General features: G+C 35.7%; 1 long non-coding RNA gene across 1 annotated transcript in view; it reads left to right on the top strand.

Moving 5' to 3' along the window:
• Nucleotides 1-19,579, top strand: part of LOC128249272 (uncharacterized) — a 32,246-nt gene extending 12,667 nt beyond the window's left edge. Inside the window, exon 2 of the long non-coding RNA XR_008265363.1 lies at nucleotides 19,400-19,579. This is a non-coding gene — a long non-coding RNA (uncharacterized LOC128249272). The remainder of the gene's footprint in view (nucleotides 1-19,399) is intronic.
• Nucleotides 19,580-20,681: the final 1,102 nt, after the last annotated feature.

The following is a 20,681-nucleotide window of genomic DNA, read 5'->3' as shown; positions in this document are numbered from 1 at the left end:
ATATATATATATATGTATATAATATATATATATATATATACATATATATATATATATATATCATACAAAGAATATATATGCATGTATACCTACATATATGTACATACTTACATCTACATGTGTATATAGATGCATATCAGGGTACAGGACGTTAGAACAATGAACTACAGACCACGGAACGAACACATAGGAAAACAGATAGCCACTTGGAATTAATCCTTCGTCAGCTGCTTCTATTTTAACTAGACGTTTCGAAGATATATATATGTATGTATGTATGTATGAATGTGTGTGCAAATGCATGTGTGTACACAAATACATATATGGGAAAATGACGTCTATCACTGAGCCAAGTTGACTCAAATATTATGAGTGAAATTTGTAGAAGAAAACTGTAGAAGTTAGTCAGATGAGCTGTACCTGTAATTCGAAAGTCCACAGCGTCTGTCTAAGAACTATCTTAAATGTACAAGTGTATATAGAACACTCGACACTTTTACTATAATGCAATGAGTATGTAGCTTCATTTACATGCATGTGCACACATACACGTACGGACAGGCACACATATGTAGTTACAGTCCCCAAGAGAATAGTTGACTGGTTGAATTCACTGGATAGTTAGGAAAAGGAATGAATGACTTATTTGGTTGATGGTTTGATTTGAAAACTTGCCAAATATTATTTTTGCACTAAAATATTTAGGAAGCAATAATTTAGATATTGTTCCTTCATTAATCCATAATTGAAGCATTTCAAAACCATATGAATAACTGTCATGTAATTATGCATGTGTGTGTATATATATATATATATATATAAAAAGAGAGTTTAAAATGAATACTTTCAGAAAAAGAAAACATTGCATATAAGCTCAAAATAAGTGTATAATTGATTTTGTGAGCCTCATATATCTATCTATTTATATATATAATATACTATCTCCAGATAATAAGCCTGGTCTCTTTCTTAATGGCATGTTGACTTTTGAGCATTTCTGACTTGTGAGATTACCTCCCTTTCTTATTCAGAGCTGTTCTCAATTGGCATTTTGTAATTGTGACTCACCATCTAGAGGCAAAGAGGATTTTAATAAATCAAGAATTTATGTTCTATTCTATTTGATTCCTTTTTGAGGTCTATAAAACAAACATACAATTCTTGGCAATGTTCCTGTGATTTCTCAAATGCTTGCGGAAGGTGAATGCTTGGTCTACTGTGCTGCATCTGAGGAGAAAACCACTCTGTTCATCAGCTAGCATGGACTCGGTAGTATCCCTACATCTCTTTGCCAGTGTTTCACAGGAGTTGTTATAAAACATTCTGCAGAAGTATGGGATCAATGGACAGGTTCTTGTTGGCTTGAAGTCCCTTGAAGTATTTGTGCTTGAATAAATGGTACTAAATCAAAACCATTCAATGTAGGTGTTGGACTCCACCAAGCATGCACAGGTAGGACAGTTCACAGGAGCTGGCTAGGTAGAAAAACTACCCTATGCTACTCTGTTTTGGCAGGGTTTTTATGGCTGGATGTCCTTCCTAACACCAACCATTCTGCAGAGTGGACTCAGTGCTTTTTACATGGTACTAGCACATGTGAGGTTAATTTTTACAACTGAATGACCTTCCAAATAATACCAACCACCTCACATTGAGAACCGAATACTTTTTATGTAGCAACAGCACTAGCAGGGTCACCAAATAACTCGCAAAACAAGGAATTACGAGAGAGGCAAGAGCATTTGAGTGGGAGGAACTTGTGTCAGAGGATGAAAGGTTAGAGGGTTACAAAGAGACAGAGAGGCAGAAAAAGGTGTCTTGCTATAAGGGAGGGGGCATTGGAGGAGGTGATCCAGTATCAGATAATGAAAGGTTAGTGTGTGGCCAAGAAATAGGGAGGCAAAAATAAGTGTCTTGCTATAGTACATGCTGTAGTATAAGTACATGGTTACTCAGCAAGAGAGAGAGAGAGAGAGAGAGAGAGAGAGAGGGAGAGGGAGGGAGGGAGGGAGGGAGAGCAAGAATGAGCAGAAATAGATGTGCTGCTGTAGAGGAGATATGTGGCTACCCAGACAGAGGGAAGAGAGTAGGAAATAGCAAAAGTGTAAGAGAGAGTAGGAGTGAGATGGTTAAGTGCCAGGGTATACTCACAAGTAACAAGGATCAGAGCATAGATGTGATGGTAGAGCAAAGGAAAGAGAGGTATGAAGGTCGTAATATGCAGTCAGGTGTTGTCAAGAAGGTGCAAGAATCTTCAAATTCAGTGTCCATGCCTACCCTTACCTATGACCCTGAATCTTGGCTAATGACTGAAATGGGGTTCCTATGAAGTGTTTTTGAAGCAATTTTACTCAGTAGACTGCATAAGATGGAGATCAGAGAGGTGCTCCAGGCAGAGCTAAAACTTCTCCAGATCGGGAGATCACAGCTCCAGTACTACAGATATGTGGTAAGAATGTCTAAGGAAAGAATTGCTGGACAGGTTTTACAAGCAAAACCAACCAGAAGGAGACCCAGGGGTAAACTACAAGTAAGATGGTTGGATAACAACATTCATGAGCTCAGTTGGATTAATTAGAGATGGCTGCTTCTGACAGGACTCAATGGAAAGTGTGCTGAAGGATTCCACCCACCACACCCTCCCAGGAATAAGTAGGTGAAGAAGATGGGAAGAAACGAGATGGTATTTGATGTAACTGCATTTGTGCATGTTGTTCATACATATGCCAATGGCCATTCTGAGTTATTTTTCTTTGCACATTTTTGTTTCATGTGTGTGTGTTGTGTGTGTGTGTGTGTGTGTGTGCGTGTGTGTGTGTGCGTGTGTATGTGTGTTGTTTGTGACTGTGAAGTTATTTTCCTGTGTATCAAAAGATGACTTAGCTGTTTGATGAAGTGATCAATAAAATACCAAACTGAAATAAATTCTGGGGATGGAAAGAACTAAAAGGTGAAATTTGCTCCAGCATGTCCAATAACTGAAACCAGTAAAAAAAAAAAAAAAAAAAAATATTCAACTGCGCTATTGATCATGCTTGTCTGTATTGGACAGATCTACATTATAGGAATATATTTTCATTCTTCTCTGTCCTGTATTAACTTGACACATATGACACATCGTTTTCATATCTGCCTTCAACACTTTTCTCTACTTTAGACTTGCCTGCCATATTTCTCATCAACTCACAATACTTTTTCACGCAGCATGTTCTGTTTATTTGCATAGTCTACCACCAACCAGCATAGCTGATTCTCCTGCACACACTGGACAATACCAGTGGTGTACAATGGTTGTTGTCAAAAGATGCATTACTTCACTGAACCTACTATTCTGGCATAAGTATTGCTCAAAAATAAACATACAAACGTTAGACTATTTCTATACCTAATATAACTTTGACTTGTCTTTCTCTTTGTTTCTGAGTGAATGTTCTGAGATTTAAAAACAAATTACACCTAGATTATACTATGGTACTGCAAGAACAGAATTATTATTTTAAAAATATTAACCTCTTCTGTGCATAGGCCCAGGAACAGGTGGTGAAGCGGGGTGCAAACCCACTCCCTAAAATTCTTGTGGGCAGGGAGTGGTGGTGGGGTCATGCAAACATTTTGAACATCCTGGGCTGGAGCTGGGTTTTCACCCCTTAAGCAAATTTTGTTCCTGCACTTATGCTTCTATGGATGAGCAGTGTTCACATAATGCACTCAGAATATATTGTCTCTTAGTAAATACCTTTAATGCTAGCTACTTTTTCCCCTTTCATGTTTTCAAAATGTTGTTTCCCTTTTATCATTCACAGTATTAAGAAAATTTTCCACTCTAATATCAAGTGAGTAGCAGAATCAATAGTGGTGACCAAAAATGCCTTGAAGTATTCAGTTATGTCCCATTACATTCTGAGCTCAAACCCAAGGCCATTTCACATTTAATTTTTCCAATGTTTCTTGTTTTTGTTTTTCCAAGTCATCACAATATAATACAATATACAGTATGCCTGAGATAAGATTTGATTCAGCAGACATGATCAATCTATTATCCACAAATACCTTGTTGCTTCACACTGCTTTCTCTGCAGTAAGCACACTGGCCTCTGCTCCTGAAAGCTAACTAATTGCATATCATTGCCACCCATGTCTGTCTGATACATGCAGGCCTCCATCTATCTTCTTTCATTCTGTTTCATCTTTCTCGACCAAACCACAAAGCTCAATCTTTCCACTCCAGAGTGTCAAACCTTCCTTGTATATATATTTCCTGCTGTTGCTGACTGACAACTGTCAAAGATGAACATCTACCACATCAGTCTCATCAGTCCCAGAGAGAGTCTGTGATGCTCTTTCTATTGACTAAACAATTTAAAAGGAAATAAACAAAAAATGCGTTTAACGCTTTAGTATTCAGATTACTCTGTCAAATGCAATGCTTATTTATCCACGTTGTTTCAAATTAATCATGCATTATCTTGAGGTGATTGTTTGTTTCTATAATGACATGGTAGGATAGGTGTGAGAAGCCAGATCTAGTCTGACTAAACATAAAACAGTAAGAATATTTAAATTGAATATGGTTTAAACACAAAGGGTTATGCTGTGATCATCTAGGTTTTTTTTCCTTTTTTCAGGCATCCAGAACTACATTATCTTGGATACAGAAGTCTTTTTCCATTTCTAAGATGGTAGGGTGAAATCTGAGAGAAATTTGGCTGTTCATTTTAGTAGGTGGAACAACCATGCAGAAACTTCCACCTTCGGATTTCAATAAGAGTAATTTCATTTGCTGCATTTAAAGTCTTATAAAAAAAGCATGAATAGTGCAAATATTCATTTCCTTTCTGTTATGTTGATGGCATGGTTAAAAAATTTACTCTGCAACAATGATGTTTCCAGTTAGAGCAAGTATATTCTATGATAACCTCAGAATGACCAATACTTTGCTAAAATTTGATAGACAGACTCTTGGGGGTAGCCTGTTGTGTGTATGTATATTCATTCGTTTATCTTTTGTCAATGTATACCAGTTATGGATGTAAATATCAATGAAGAAAAGAAAAGAAAAAAATTTCTAAAAACAAGTGTTTCACAAATGATATCTTTTACAATATCAGTATTTGTTCTGGATTGAATTAGGCACTGCTGTGTCACACTCACCACTGGACAAAGCAGGGAGCCTGTTATTATCCCACTGGAGTTCAATAATGCTATTATTCACAAATTATCAAATAAAATAATATATAAATCATCATCAGCTAAATAAATAAGTCATCAAATGTACCATAATCATGAAATCATTACGAATGTTATCATTGCCATTTACAGTATCAAACAATAAAAAAAGATTCACTATTGGGAGCATAATACAATAGAGAGATCAACTGTGAAGAAAATCATAGAGTAGAGAGACCCACTGCTGGGAGTATGTCATGCTATGCATTTGAGGATCATTTCTGAAAAATAATGGCGTCTGATTCAGCTGAATGGATAATAATTTCTATTACAGGCAATATCATTTATATTTTTACTTGTTTCAGTTATTGGATTGTGGCCATGTTGGGGCATTACCCTGACGGGTTTTAGTTGGCCAAATCAACCCCAGTATTTATTTTTAAGTCTGGTGCTTATTCTAGTGGTCTCTTTTGTCGAACCACTAAATTATGGGGGCCGTCATGCAGTGGTGAAGGGGAACCTGCACCACATATATAACAGGCTTCCACACAGTTTCTGTCAACCATTCTCACTTACAAAGCATTGGTTGGCTTGGAGCTATAGTAGAAAATACTTGCCCAAGCTGCTAAGCAATATCAAACTTGAAACCACATCATTACAAAGCAAGGTTCTTAAACACAAGGCTATGCCTGTGCTTATAAATAAAGTCAATGGTCGCCCATGGGACATGTTGCTACAAATTGTGTAGGAGAGTTACAGTTGATTTTTATTAACCCCTGTATTTTTGTGTGACTTAATTTATCAACCTCAAAAGCATAACAAAGTTGACAATTGTGAGATTAGAACTCAGAACATACAGGGGAATAACTAAATACTAAGTATTTTGTCCACAACTCTGCTGATTTGCCAGTTATCAGTTTCTAAGTAGATCAGGACAAACAAAAAATCCTTGCAGTGTTTAGTTATTTTTTCTTATAGTCTGAGTTCTAATTGCACAGGGATCATACTTTTAACTTGCTTCTGAGAGTGATAAAATAAGCACCACTGAAGTACTAGGGTTGATATAATTAACTGTCCCTTATTCTACATCAGGCCTGGCCAACTTGAATTACATTGCAAGCCACTTTAATCAGAGGAAGTTTTTTTGAGGGCTGCTTGTATACTGACAGAACTGAAAGCATTTTGCTTTCTCATTCTATTATCACAATAATGAATGAATGGTCACTGATTCAACATGAAATATTATTGTTGCAAAAACAGTCGTATCTTTCTTTTTTACTTTTCATTACAATCTTTAATTTTTGATAATTCTTTTTAAATGTTTGTTTAAATAAACCCATTTCAAGAAAATATCAAGCGGCCGCAAAATAAAAGTCTGCAGGCCAGCCCTGTTCTACACAATGTGTTCATCATGTGCCATAGTTAAAACTTAATCATCTTCCCAGGGTCAGAAGTACCAGTTAACTACTGGAGGTCAATATAATTGACTGTTCCTCTTTCCCATCAAATTTCAGGCCTTGTGTCTATATTCGAAAGAATTATGACTATTATTATGATAGGGAGATAAATGTTACATAGTGAAAAAGATTCTTATCAAACAGCGTTTGCAAAGTGATTTCAAATGCACTTTTATATATATATATATATATATATGTAAATATATATATATATATGTATATATATATATATATAATATTATATATATTGCTAATACTTATAGAAGAATTGCTTATAATTATAGAAGAAAATATCTTTATTATTAAAGGTAACAAAGTGGTATTTCACCCATCACTACATTCTGAGTTCAAATTCTGTCAAGGTCGACTTTGCCTTTCGTCCTTTCAGGGTCGATAAATTAAGAACCAGGGAAATTCTGGAGTGGATGTAATTGACTAGTCTCCTCCAGCAAAACTTCAGGCCTTGTGTCTATGATAGAAAGGATTATTAAAAGTAACAAAGACAAGATAGAGAATGATGACAGATGTTGTACAATATCATGATTGGAAGATTTTGCTACCCAACAGAGCTGCTATTTCCTCACTTTGCTTTTCTACTGATACTACAATGGTCTCTGCTCTTCAGAATTAGGTCATCTCATGCCACCTCCACTCTCTCACTCCTACTTCACTTCTATCTGTTCCTTTTGCCACCCCCAATGTGTCCAACACCCTCCTCATGTCAGTCCCTACATTAACCATTATGTCCAGTTCTTTCTCTCTAGAAATGTTGACCTAGTGGAATTCTTCCCTCCACCGGCATACTCCATATTATTCAGCTTGCAACTCTTCAAGAGGAACATTAATTGTATTGATCTTGCAAGTCTCTGAGGGCTTTCAAAGTCAAACTAAACTAATATTTTTTCAAAAAAGAAAAAGAAAAAAAGAAAGCAATTTCAAATAGTACAGGAGCCAACTTTGCTCTTTATGATTTTATTCTTTCCTAAATGATAAAATAAGGGATTAATTTGACTGACTTCAAGACCCTTTTTCTACAAACAGCAAAAAACAAAAAAACAAAAACAAAAAAAAAAAACAAAACAAAAAAACGATTTGTAGCTTGAAGAAAAATTTATGTGGTTGTAATTTGCTTTTAAGGCAAACTGTAGTAGCTTAAGTGGTTTGTGATGGTGGATAAGATTACTTTTAACTCTTGCAGTCACCATATTTTACTTGTCAACATGACATCTCTCAAGGGGTTTATTCTCCAAAATTATTTTATAGGAAATTAATGAACAGATTTGTTCCAATTTAGAGAAGTGGAAAGGAGCTTCCATGTAGTCATTTGTGATGTTAGAAACAACAGTCAAACCAACTGCAAATCACACCCTACCATTTTTTTAAAAAATGAAAGAAATCATTGGATAATATGGTATGAGATACACAATTTGAAAAGAAGAAGTAAGATGGAGTCGTCACAACTAGAATAACTGAGTGGTTAAGAATGGAAGGCTGTTCAATCAAATGCTAAATGTTCAACAACCACAACAACAAATCTCTCTTATTACCCTTCTTCACTTTCAAAAGACCCACTAAATTAAAATAAATATGAAGTTATTTTCTAAATTAATACAAGAAAGAATATTATCAATATAAAAACCAGGAAAACAGTTTTTCTTTTCACACATACACATACTCACTAATCTTCACACACTCACAAATGTTCAGAATAATCAGAATATCTTTCCAAAAGACTAACCCATTTAAACATCAGCCTATAAATTTGACACTTATTTCATCAATTAGTTTTCAATTATAAGTTTTGAATATATATATATATATATTTTTATTGCCTAGAGATTTATAGATTCCATATGAGTTCCAACAGAGCGAATTCTTAGTTATTAAAAAGATGGAAGAAAAATCATTACAGAGTGAAAGAAATTTACAAATTCTTAAAGCATATGATCTAAAGATCAAGTAAGATTTACTTTAAGATCATAAACTAATCCATCGTAAAAGATTATCAACAAGCTAATGTCAAATCCTGCTCTCTGTTAATCTAATTTTTGTACTCACTGATAAATTCTCTCTATATTTTTTTGACTACTCTCTTTTTGATTTATAAAGTTAACAACACACACACAAGTATATATATGTATCATGCAAGCATACACACACTATGTACGTTCACAAAGATGAGAGAAATATACTTTCTCATAGAAGATACAAAAAAATATCACACAACTCTTTGAAGTCTCTTGAGTAACTAGAAATAGAAATCACATTTCCACAAATTGCAACCTACTACTTTAAAAAGAGAAGGCTACATTGGACAATGTTATCCCGGATATGAAAACTGTAGAATGGTCACTGCCTGGAATATTTTTCATCATAGGTCTTCTCAATCAGGGTCAACTTAGGGTTAAATAACAACAATTCACTTATAATGGTACCACACACACACACACACACAAAGTCTTACTTATACTGGTGACTTACATATACACACACAGAATATGAGAGATAAAATACATACTTCATTAAAATTTTAAAATTTTAGCAGAAGGACAGCAATTTCCAAGTGGTGGGCAAATTGATTACATCAACCGCAGTGCGCAACTGGTACTTATTTTATCAACCTTGAAAGAACGAAAGCTAAAGTTGACCTCAGTGGAATTTTAACTCAAAACATAAAGATGGATGAAATGCCACTGAGCATTTTGCCCAGCATGCTAAGGATTTGGCCATCTCACCACCTTATACTTTATCAAAATATTAAAATTCTATTATATATATATGTATATATATATATATATATACAAACATACACATACCAACAATAGTTACACACACATGCACATGCACACACAAATATTTTTCTATAATTGTTATACATGCTCCTTTATGAGTTTACAAGTGTTACACAAATATATATACAGTGTGATGGGTAAACTGTTGCCATTTTATATTTTTAATTTCACACATGCACATTGCTTGTTTTTGATTTTGTCAACCATACAGTTTAATAGGGTTAGCTGAGCACCATTTGTGAGAAATACAGCACTATGATGCAATTCACTCTGCCAAAAATTTGGAAATAACATACTGTACTGCTTGGGATTTGTACTGGAAGCTCCAATACAAACCTTTCAGAGTGTTTGGGTGTCCATCTGAGGACAGTGTAGAGGATTCAGAAAGAGTTGGATGAGTCTGATGGCAGCTCAGAAAACTCACTCTAATCATTCTGATAAGAACTCCTGAATTTGTTGGTGAGATCCAGGCCATGATTGACAACGATCCCTCTAAGCCAATGAGGTCCATCGCCAGGGACATGGTAGTGTCTGAGTTTCTTATCAGGCAGGTAGTGCATGAAGACATTCGGTATTCTTCATACAAGAGAAAGGGACAGTTTTTATCCTAAGCCATTGAGGACAAGAGGAAAGACCACGCTACGAAGCTTTTGAACAAACTCAAGCATCCCCTCTAGCTGAACATGCTTTGGTTTTTCCTAGATGAGAAAAATTTCTACCAGGATCAGATGGTGAACACACAGAACAACCGTTCGTTTGCCATGTCCCCAAAACAAGTACTGAGAGTGATAAAAATCAAACATTCAGTCAACATCATGGTGCTTGGAGTGATCACTAGTGGTGGTGACATTATGCCCCCATTCATCTTCCTACACACTCTCAGACTCAACACAAAGGTGTACATCAAGTGCCTGGAGGGGGTAGTGTTGCTTTGGATCAAGAGGGTGACTACTGGAAGACCCTCTGTCTAGCAACAGAACTCTGCACCATGCCACACAAGCAGAAGAACCCAGTTATGGCTGTCAGACAATTTCTGCAACAACAACACCCCTAACATCTGGCCACCTAACTGCCCAGACTATAACCCTCTTGATTATTATGTGTGGAGTGCACTTGAGCAAGAGACCAACAAAACTCCTTGTAACACCAAAAATAAACTGAAGGCAAAGATTATAGCAGCATTCACCAACTTAAACAAGGAGACCATCCAGAAGAGTTGCAAGAGATTCCAAAGTCGTCATCTGGAGGCTGTGGTTGAAGCCAATGGCGATTTTATTGAATAATTTCACTCTTTAATATTTCAAGATATTTTTATGTAATTTTAGTAAATATAGCTGTTAAAATGAGATGTCAATGTTATTTTCATTTTTGCATAATTTAGATGACAATTTATTCACTGCACCCTGTATGTATGTGTATATATATATATATATATATGTGTGTGTGTATGTGTGTGTGTGTGTGTGTGTGTGTGTGTATATATATATATATATATATATATATATACACATGCATAACCACCCACTTTTATATCAGTGTAACATACACCAATATAACACATTTTTGTAACAGTAACAGCTGCTGTGTACATTGAATAAATTTTATATCTGCATAAATAATCAGGTGATGGTTTAGAAACATAACTGTTAAGTTACAGCCATCATAATTGATATAATGAGGAAAACAAATTTAATTAAAACTTTATGTAGTGAGAAGAAAACATTTATTCAATGACTAATTAATCTAAATATAATCTGACTTTGGTGAATAAGGAAGAAAACTGGACACATTTTGATTTTATTAGATCACTACAGCAAAGCATAGCCTTCTCTGCATTTGCTATATCTCTGGTAAAAAAACCATTTTATTGATGTACATAATGTACACATCGTAAATTATCGTAACTGAGGGAAATTGTGCAAGAGTACTCTTTGTCTTGTGGGTATTTGGTGACCTCACTAGTGCTGGTGTCACAAAGTACCTAGTACTATCTGCTGAGAGGTTGGCATCGGAAAAGGCATCGAGCTACAGAAGTTGTGCCAAAGTAGACATCAGAACTCAGCACAGTTGTCTGGCTTGTCGGTTCCTGTCAAACAGTTCAACCCAAATCAGCATGGAAAAAGGGTCATTAAATGATGATAGAGATGATGATGGTGATGATAGTTTAGTTCTTGACTCCTGAAATTTCATTTCACTTCTCTCTATCTCACAGAAAGCTACAATATACTGAGGCAACAGGGAGTTAGAATCCAGTCAATGGTCAGCACTGTGCATGACCAAATCATTTCGAAACAGCCTCTACATGGTTGTCCCACAAGCTCAAAATAGCAACCAAACATCCCTCACATTAAACTCTACTATCTCACAAAAAGGATATGACAAATATGAAATAAGTTAATCCAGCCATTTGATAAATACATATCAATTATGTGAGCATTGAACTAAGAACTAGGGGGAGAATCAAGGTAACTGACTTGAATATAGTTCTCTAGCATAATCAAGTAAAAGAGGAAAATAGGAAGTAGGGCAAGATATGACCTAGGCAACGGCTCAGGCCTCAAAGACTGATAAGGTGAAGAAGGAGAAACCATGACTCGTTAAAGTTTGTCCTGGTCAGGGGTGGACTTAATCTATCACCAGGTTTAACATCACAAACTGGCTCTTGAATGCCTGTAGCAAGAGCCCATTCTGTTGTATTTGGACCAGCTCTCTAGTTTCATGATACTTTTCTCCTTCCCTTCCATAAGTCAGGGCAGTGTCCATGACCTATAAAAAATCTGGCAGTGCTCATGACTTATAAACGATCACAATGGTGCCAATAACCTACAAACGGTCATGGTATTGCCCTTGACCTATAAAAGGTCATGACAGTGTTTATGACCTACAAAAGGCAGTGTCTATGGCTTATAAAAGGGCATAGCAATGCCCATGACCTTTAAAAGGTCATAGCAGTGCCTATGACATATAAATGGTCATGGCCCACGACCTATAAAAGGTCATGGGCATGGCCTTCCTGCCTGACTAAAAGATAAATGAAAAAAGAGGTTGAATGAGTTTCTATAGGGTTTCCATCTACCAAATTTCCTTAGATGTTTTGGTTTGGTACTAGGCATTTGCCTAAGTCCTGTTCAGTGGAATCAAATGTGTAATTTCCTGATTCACAAAAACTTCATAACCAGACACGACTATGTGGCTATTGATGGAAATAAAAGATAAAGAAGGGGGGAAAAAACAAAAAAAAGTCGTATGTGCAAATGAAGAAAATGTTTATCACGTGTATCATGCCAAAAAATTTGACAACGAAGAATCCAGACTGACAGACTATCAAACAGAAATGGCACAGAATGTTATACGTATGCAGAAAATTAGATTTCTAGTAGAGAAAAGAAGAGTTAGATAATGGTTAATATCACATGTCAAAGTTATCCTTTGAGAATCAATTTTGGTTTGTTTCATTCATCTCATATATGCGTGTGTATGATACACATACACACATATATATATTGATCACACACACATAGACATATTACATATACACACACACACATATATATCTATATCTATCTATCTATATATATATATATATATCTATATATATATATATATATATATATATATATATATATATATATATATATATATATATATATCCTGCTTGTTCATCCATGATGTTTAGATCTGCTCCTCTTTTGATCATGGTGTATGAGCAGTTATCTGTTGTCTGAGAATTAGGAATATGAACATGTGATTATAAACATATACACATTCTTATGTATATGTATGCACACACACACTAATATATATTACATTCCTTGTATGCACATATACAAATACAAGCATACATTTAATGTGTATGTATGTGAGAGAGAGATCATTATCATGACGACAACCGCCTACACCAATTTTAATGTTTGGTTTTCTATGCTGGCATGAGTTGGCTGGGTTTGCACAACAGTATATCTGTAATTGATTTTTATCTTGCCTCATCTCATCAGTCAAGCTTCACATCATGATGCCTAATCTAATTACCCCCACCCCCTGCCACCACTACCACCACATTTTTTTCCCACCTGCTGTTACTCTAGTTCACCACCGTAACCACTCCATCATGCCATACCTTCCGGAACAGAAGTACAAATCACCTATCATCCCAAACCTTTCCTTATAGATGCACCTACAGCTTCCTCCACATCCACCCAATCACCCATAATGTCACATCTTACCTTACAGACACACCCACAGTCACCCATCACACTACACATTCCTTTACATACATTCACAATCAGCCATACCTCCCCTTACTGAGACGCAATCACCATCATTCTACATCATTCTTTACATCATTTACATACTACATTCATACTACATCATTCTTTAGATCGACCATTTTTTGCCTGTGGGGACCTCTGATTCCTGTTTTACTTGGGTGAACTCTTGTTATCATTCAATGTTTAAATAATCATATTATATATTTACAATATATTATAAGGAATTGTATTAAAAAAATTTTAATATTTTATGCATTGAAGATGTATAATCGATTTATTCTTTACTCTTTTTACTCTTTTACTTGTTTCAGTCATTTGACTGTGGCCATGCTGGAGCACCACCTTTAGTCGAGCAAATCGACCCCAGGACTTATTCTTTGGAAGCCTAGTACTTATTCTATTGGTCTCTTTTGCCAAACTGCTAAGTTACAGGGACGTAAATACACCAGCATTGGTTGTCAAGCGATGTTGGGGGACAAACACAGACACACAAACATACATACATACATACACACACACACGCGCACACACACACACACACACATACAACAGGCTTCTTTCAGTTTCCATCTAGCAAATCCATTCACAAGGCTTTGGTCGGCCTGAGGCTATAGTAGAAGACACTTGCTCAAGGTGCCATGCAGTGGGACTGAACCCAGAACCATGTGGTTGGTAGGCAAGCTACTTACCACACAACCACTCCTATGCCTTACTGCACATAAATTTTAACAACAAAATCTTATATGGACCCCCAAGGGCCATGCAGACTCCCACATGCCATATGGACCCTGGTTGAGACAGACCCACAGCTGAGTAATTGTGAAAGCATCTGTATGGTCACTTGACTTACTAGAAATAGCAGCACAATTTCTCCAACATACTCCAATACTTAAAAAGAGAGTACATACAAGACAATGTCGTCTTACTGTAGTTCAATGTTGAAATGCCAATGACCATAGGTCTTCTCAATTGGGGATGACCTAGAAGTAACTAATAACAACAAACCCACAAGAAGGCAGGTGTGCTATAAGGGCAATTTGGTTACTATCTCTAGCAGATCAAGCAACCATGTGGAGGCTCTTGCATTAGCTTCCATGTTCACAATGAAAGGTCATAAAATGTGAATTCTAGCATTTGTAGAACGTTTTAGATGTCATTTATAAAATGTTTGAAGATAAAAATGTCTTAACAACATCTTTATGAATGAACTGGAAAAGTGCTGCATGGTTTTTTAGCCCCAAGTTAACAAACCTATAATCAAAGCTGTTCCAATCATAACTTTCTCAGCTTTTCATTTTCAGGCAAAGTATATCATGGACTACACTATCTCATATGTCTTCACACATCTCTATGGTCATTTTATAGAATTGTTTTTGAGGGTTATGATTTAATGCATGTTACATAGAGGAGACAGCAAGTAAACAAAACATGAGTGAGGACGAGTTTAGTGTGTGAATGTGAAACTATGATTTGGAAATTATCAGAAACTATGATCTGGAAATTATTAGTACATGTGTGTACATGTGTGATTGGTGCAAGAGTGTATGCGTGATAAACGACTGAATGAAAATGAATGACTGTGTGTGTGGGGGAATGAGTGAGTGGGACTGTGATAAGAGTGCATGAGCATGTATGTGTGTGTAACTCTGAAATGATAGTATGTAAATATGTGTACACGTGTATGTGTGTATGTTAGAGAGAGAGAGAGAGTGATTGAGAATGGACAAATGGGTTTAAGTGCTTGGACAGTGTGAATTTGTATATAGTGTGTGGATGTCATTTTTTTGTTTGTTTGTATGTGTGTGCACATGTTGGTTGTTTGCATTTGTGAATATCTCATAAGCTCTTTTCTCTTGCCCACTAACTGGGCCATTCATCCATCCGCTGAAATAATATGAATCTCAGCGAGGTGTGTGTCTTGTTTAAGAAGACTTTATTGGCTGATGAGTTAGAGTGGCGTGGTAAATTTGAATTTCCAATTTGTAAAAGATGCAAGGAATTTATGTGGGTGGGGTGGTGGAGAGGAAAGGCATGGGGTGGGGGCAGGGGAAAATAGTTCAACTTATGTCAACCAGGGTAAGATTTATTCCATTTCAATAATCTACTGTACATCCTTTACTAAATATCATTGGCCTATAGAACAGAAACTAGCAATGATTTATTTTCAGCTTACTGGTTGGTGAATTTAGATAAAAGCAAAGTATGAAGACACCCATCACCATCAAGGTACTGAACATATGTGCTTGTGTCTGAGTGTGCACACACACATATATATATATGCAAATACATATATATCATCATCATCAGCAGCAGCATCATTATAATCATTATCATTTAACGTCCATTTTCTCTGCTGTTATGGGTTGGCTGGTTTGACAGGAGCTAGGGAGCTGCTGGACTTTGTTGAGCTCCAATGTCTGCTTTATAATACACACACATATGCATATATAAACATACATGTATGTATAGACACATAAGTATATATATATATATATATATATATATATACACACACACACATATGCACACTTACACATGCACAAATATATAGTACATACACATACTTCTATAATCATACGCATGTGTATGCGCATATACCTACACACAAGCATATATATATTCACACATACACATACATACACACACACATATCCATATATCTTCAGTTTCATCATTTTGATATTTCTTGTTTCAAGAGGTGTAACCCATCATTTCTTGTTTTACATTGAATCACTTATCTAAAACACATAAGTGCAGAAATGCCAAGAAGGTCATTAGGGTGCCTAGAAATAACAACCAAATTTCCATTAAATCATATCTTACTGGCTGAAAAATGATGTCTGATTAATGCAACATTACATAGATGGACTCTGGAAATGAAAACAGGATGATCACTGCTTTAATGTTTTTTGCATAGGTTTGCTCCATCTGGACCGACCTGTGGCTAAACAGCAACAACACATTCTTTCATTCTTTTACTTGTTTCAGTCATTTGACTGCGGCCATGCAGGAGCACCACCTTTAGTTGAACAGATTGACCTCAGGACTTATTTTTTGTAAGCCTAGTACTTACATTGGACTTCCCTCATCCTCACCTCTCCAATGTGCTCTACTCTAATTTTGTTCCATTGTATTTGCTCTGCTCTATTACCAACCAGTACAGTACCCTATCTTCCACTACCCAACACTTACCTTTATCTCACTAAACTCCCTAGGGTACCCTCCATCTTTTCTTTTTCTCACTGCTCTTAGTAAATTCAACCCAACATCGAAAAATACCTTAGGAATGAGAACCCAGGTTTGAAATTTCCTCAAGACACCTGATGAAGGCTGGAGGGTATATCAGCCGAAACATTGTGTTAACAACAAAGATGAGGACAAATATCCGTCAAATGTAAATAATGGTCATGAATACTGCTGGATGATTTTCGGCTGCTGCTGTTATATTATTGTGTTATCTAGCACTATATGTCTATAAAAGATACTATCTCAGGATAAATACTGCAGCTAATTAGGTTTTCTATGATGTATCTACTCTGAAAATATGCATACACACACATACATATTAACATATCTATGAGTATGCTTGAAGATGTGACTATATCTGTAAATGCCTATTACTGTTACTACCTCCAATGCTATTTGATGTAAAAGGCCACATATTCTAACCAACCTCACTTTTTCTCTACTTCTGTTTCGGCCTATGCTCGTTCATGATCTCTTCTTTCTCTTCATATTTTCTCGTCCCCAGTGGGCCTAGGTCTTCCTTTCTTGGTATCTTGAACTATCTCATTTTAACTACCTGACATATTAGTTGATCTTTAGACTGAGAATGAAACACATGGCCCAACCATTGCCATCTTCATTATTTCTTCATCTATATATGGTGCTTTTATTATGTCTCGAACCATCTCATTTCTCACAAGACTCTGGCATTTGATCTCCAAGATTCTTCATAACGCTTTAATTTCAAAGACTTTAAGATGATTAGCTATAGTTTGATTGTTATGTCATGGCTCTCCCACACACTAAAAACACTTCTCACTAGTGATGTATACATTTTAATTTTCATATGAATTTCTAATCTATGCGGTTTCCACACATTTCAAAGAATTTCTATGGCTAGATTTGTCTTCTTAAATTTTTCATTATATTAACTTTCTAAAGATCCATCACTTTCATGATATTTAAACTTCCAGTATGTACTCATTCAATGATACACTTCTTTTATCTGCTTACTCAGTCTTTATATTTTCAGTTTTATTGGTGTATAGATCTTAAGCCTATTTCATCACACTCGTATGTCATTCTTCATATAGTTGATTTTATTACTAAGCAAAACAATACCAGCCGTATATCTTTTATCTCTTACTTGCTTCAGTCATTGGACTGCAGCCAAGCTGGTGCACCGCTTTGAAGGGTTTTGTCAAACAAATCAACCACAGTTCATAAGTTTTTAAGAATTTTTTTTGAAGTCTGGTAATAACTTTATCAGTCTTTTGTTGCTGAACCATTAAGTTATGGGGATGTAAACAAACCAACACCAGTTTTCATGCAGTGATGAGGAACAAGCACAAAGACACACACACATACACGCATACAACAGGCTTCTTTCAGTTTCCATCTTCCAAATCCTTTCACAAGACTTTGGTCAACATAGGTGTATAGTTGTGAGAGCCTAGATCTGGCCAGTTTGAATATAAAACAAGTAGAATATCTGGATCAAATATGTCTGGTTTAAATGCAAAAGAGCTAAATCAATTTTAAATGGTAGTGTACGTGGTATTTCTGTTGAATAATAGCATTCAAAATGTCAACAGTGGTTATTTCCCTGTTCTTCATAGGCCAGCAGTGAATCCATCCTTTCAGCAGTATTACACAGCTGCCCTTGATCAACAATGATCAGAATAGCCACCAGCTTCATTGCAAATGTTCACAGCATGGTGAGCTCAGTTACTGAGGAAGCAACTTTACCAGCTGTGGCTTAAAATGTCATTCTATTTTTTGTTATATCATTGGACAATTTCTCCATTGCATCTCTGATAAGCTTTTGTTTACTCATCACAAAAGATCTTTAAATGACCTAATCAAATGGTTATTAATAGTTTGTATTATTTAAAGTAAAATATTGAATATGAAAATTAAACTACTTTTTTCTAAAATGTACTAAAATTAAGTGACATTCATTGTTGTGGCTTTATTAATACTGTCAATAATTGCATAATGCTAATTAAAATTTTTGTTTAAACTTAGATCATTTAAAAGAGGTAAAAAGAAAGAAACTCTTCATTCTGAATAGTAAATGATTAAATAGAAATAATTAACATTTGCTTTTAATCATCATAAACTAAGTCAAGTCAATGTATAAAGAAAAAGAAAAAGAGACAGAGTCATATAGACAGAGAGAATTATCTCTTATGCCTTAAAAGGGTATTTTAAGTCCACTACTTTATTCCTGTGTCTGTAACATTAAGATGAGAGGATTTTTTACTCTGGGATGGTATGCTAGTCTAACACTATTACCTTTCCCAGACATTCTGGTGCCAGATACACAATATTTTGTAACAATTTTGTTTTTGTCTTTGGTCAGTAAGTGTTATTTCCTATTTGCTTCTATCTAGAAATAAAAGGAAATTATTAATATTTCCTTCAAATTTTGCTTTTGTCACCTGGACATCAATGTTTTGAAACTGACCTATTTTCAATTACATTTCAGACACATTCAGCACTGTGAAGGGGTGCTGAAAAGTTCCTGGTTTTAAGGGTGTCATGAAAGGTCTGGTTGGAGGCCCAATCTTCCGAGTTCTTTTACAGGGCTTAGAAAAACTGAAGGACAACTGCAATAAGTGTGTGAATCTGTGAGGGGAATATGTTGAATAAAATCATAATTAACTGATCCTCCTGTATTTTCTTTTACCCAAAGCCAGGAACTTTTCAGTACCCCTTGTGTGTGTGTTTGCCTCCACCACTGCTTGACAACCGGTGTTGGTTTGTTTACATTCCTGTAACTTAGCAGTTTGGCAAAAGAGACCGATAGAATAAGTACCAAGCTTAAAAAAATGTAAGTACTGGGGTCAATTCATTCGACAAAATCAAATTCAACAAGATGGTGCTCCAGCATGGCCACAGTCTATTAAGTGAGGCAAGTAAAAGATAAGTCATGATAAATATGCATTGTTTATTGAATAAGTACTTAATAATATTTTGTGGATTACATTATATTTGTAGACTAAAACATCTTTTATTTGTTTTAATCACTGGACTCCAGCCATGCCGGGCCACTGTCTGACAGGTTTAGTCAAACAAATCGACCCCAGTACTTATTCTTTGAAGCTTGATACTTTATTGTTCACCTATGCTGAGCTGCAAAATTACGGGGATGTAAACAAACCGGCACCAGCTATCAAGTGGTGGCAGTAGACAAACTCATACGTATAGAGTTTCAACTTCCAGACTCACTCACAAGGTTTTGATCATTCTGAGGCTATAGTAAAAGACACTTACCCAAGGTGCTGCGCAGTGGGCCAGAATACAAAACCACATGGTTGCAAAGTGAGATCCTTAACCACACAACCATGACTGCACCAATACACAACCTTTTTTAAATACATTTCTTTAGTCCAGGGATTCTCAACCATTTTTTACCTATGGACCTCTTTGATTCCTATTTTACATGAGTGGACCCCCATTGCCATTCGATGCTTAAAAAATCCTTTAGTATTTTAATGATTAAATATTATTAAGACCTGTATAAAAATTGTTAAAATATTATGTTTATTGTGGATGTATAACCAATTCATTGTTCATAAACTTTACTGTTCTGAAGCACAGTTTTTCCATGGCCCCTGAAAAATGACTGTGGACCCCCAATTTACTATATTGCATCCGTGGATACTCAAAAATCTTATATAGACCCCAGTTGAGAATCCCTACTCTAGACTATGTACCAAGTGCATCAAAGTGTTTTTATCTACTTGAAAGCATACACCAAATATTAA

This window comes from Octopus bimaculoides, chromosome 13, assembly GCF_001194135.2.
Source record: "Octopus bimaculoides isolate UCB-OBI-ISO-001 chromosome 13, ASM119413v2, whole genome shotgun sequence".
In the NCBI taxonomy this organism is placed as follows: domain Eukaryota; kingdom Metazoa; phylum Mollusca; class Cephalopoda; order Octopoda; family Octopodidae; genus Octopus; species Octopus bimaculoides.
Note: the sequence above shows the minus strand (reverse complement) of the source record. Positions and strands in the feature narration are given on the sequence as shown.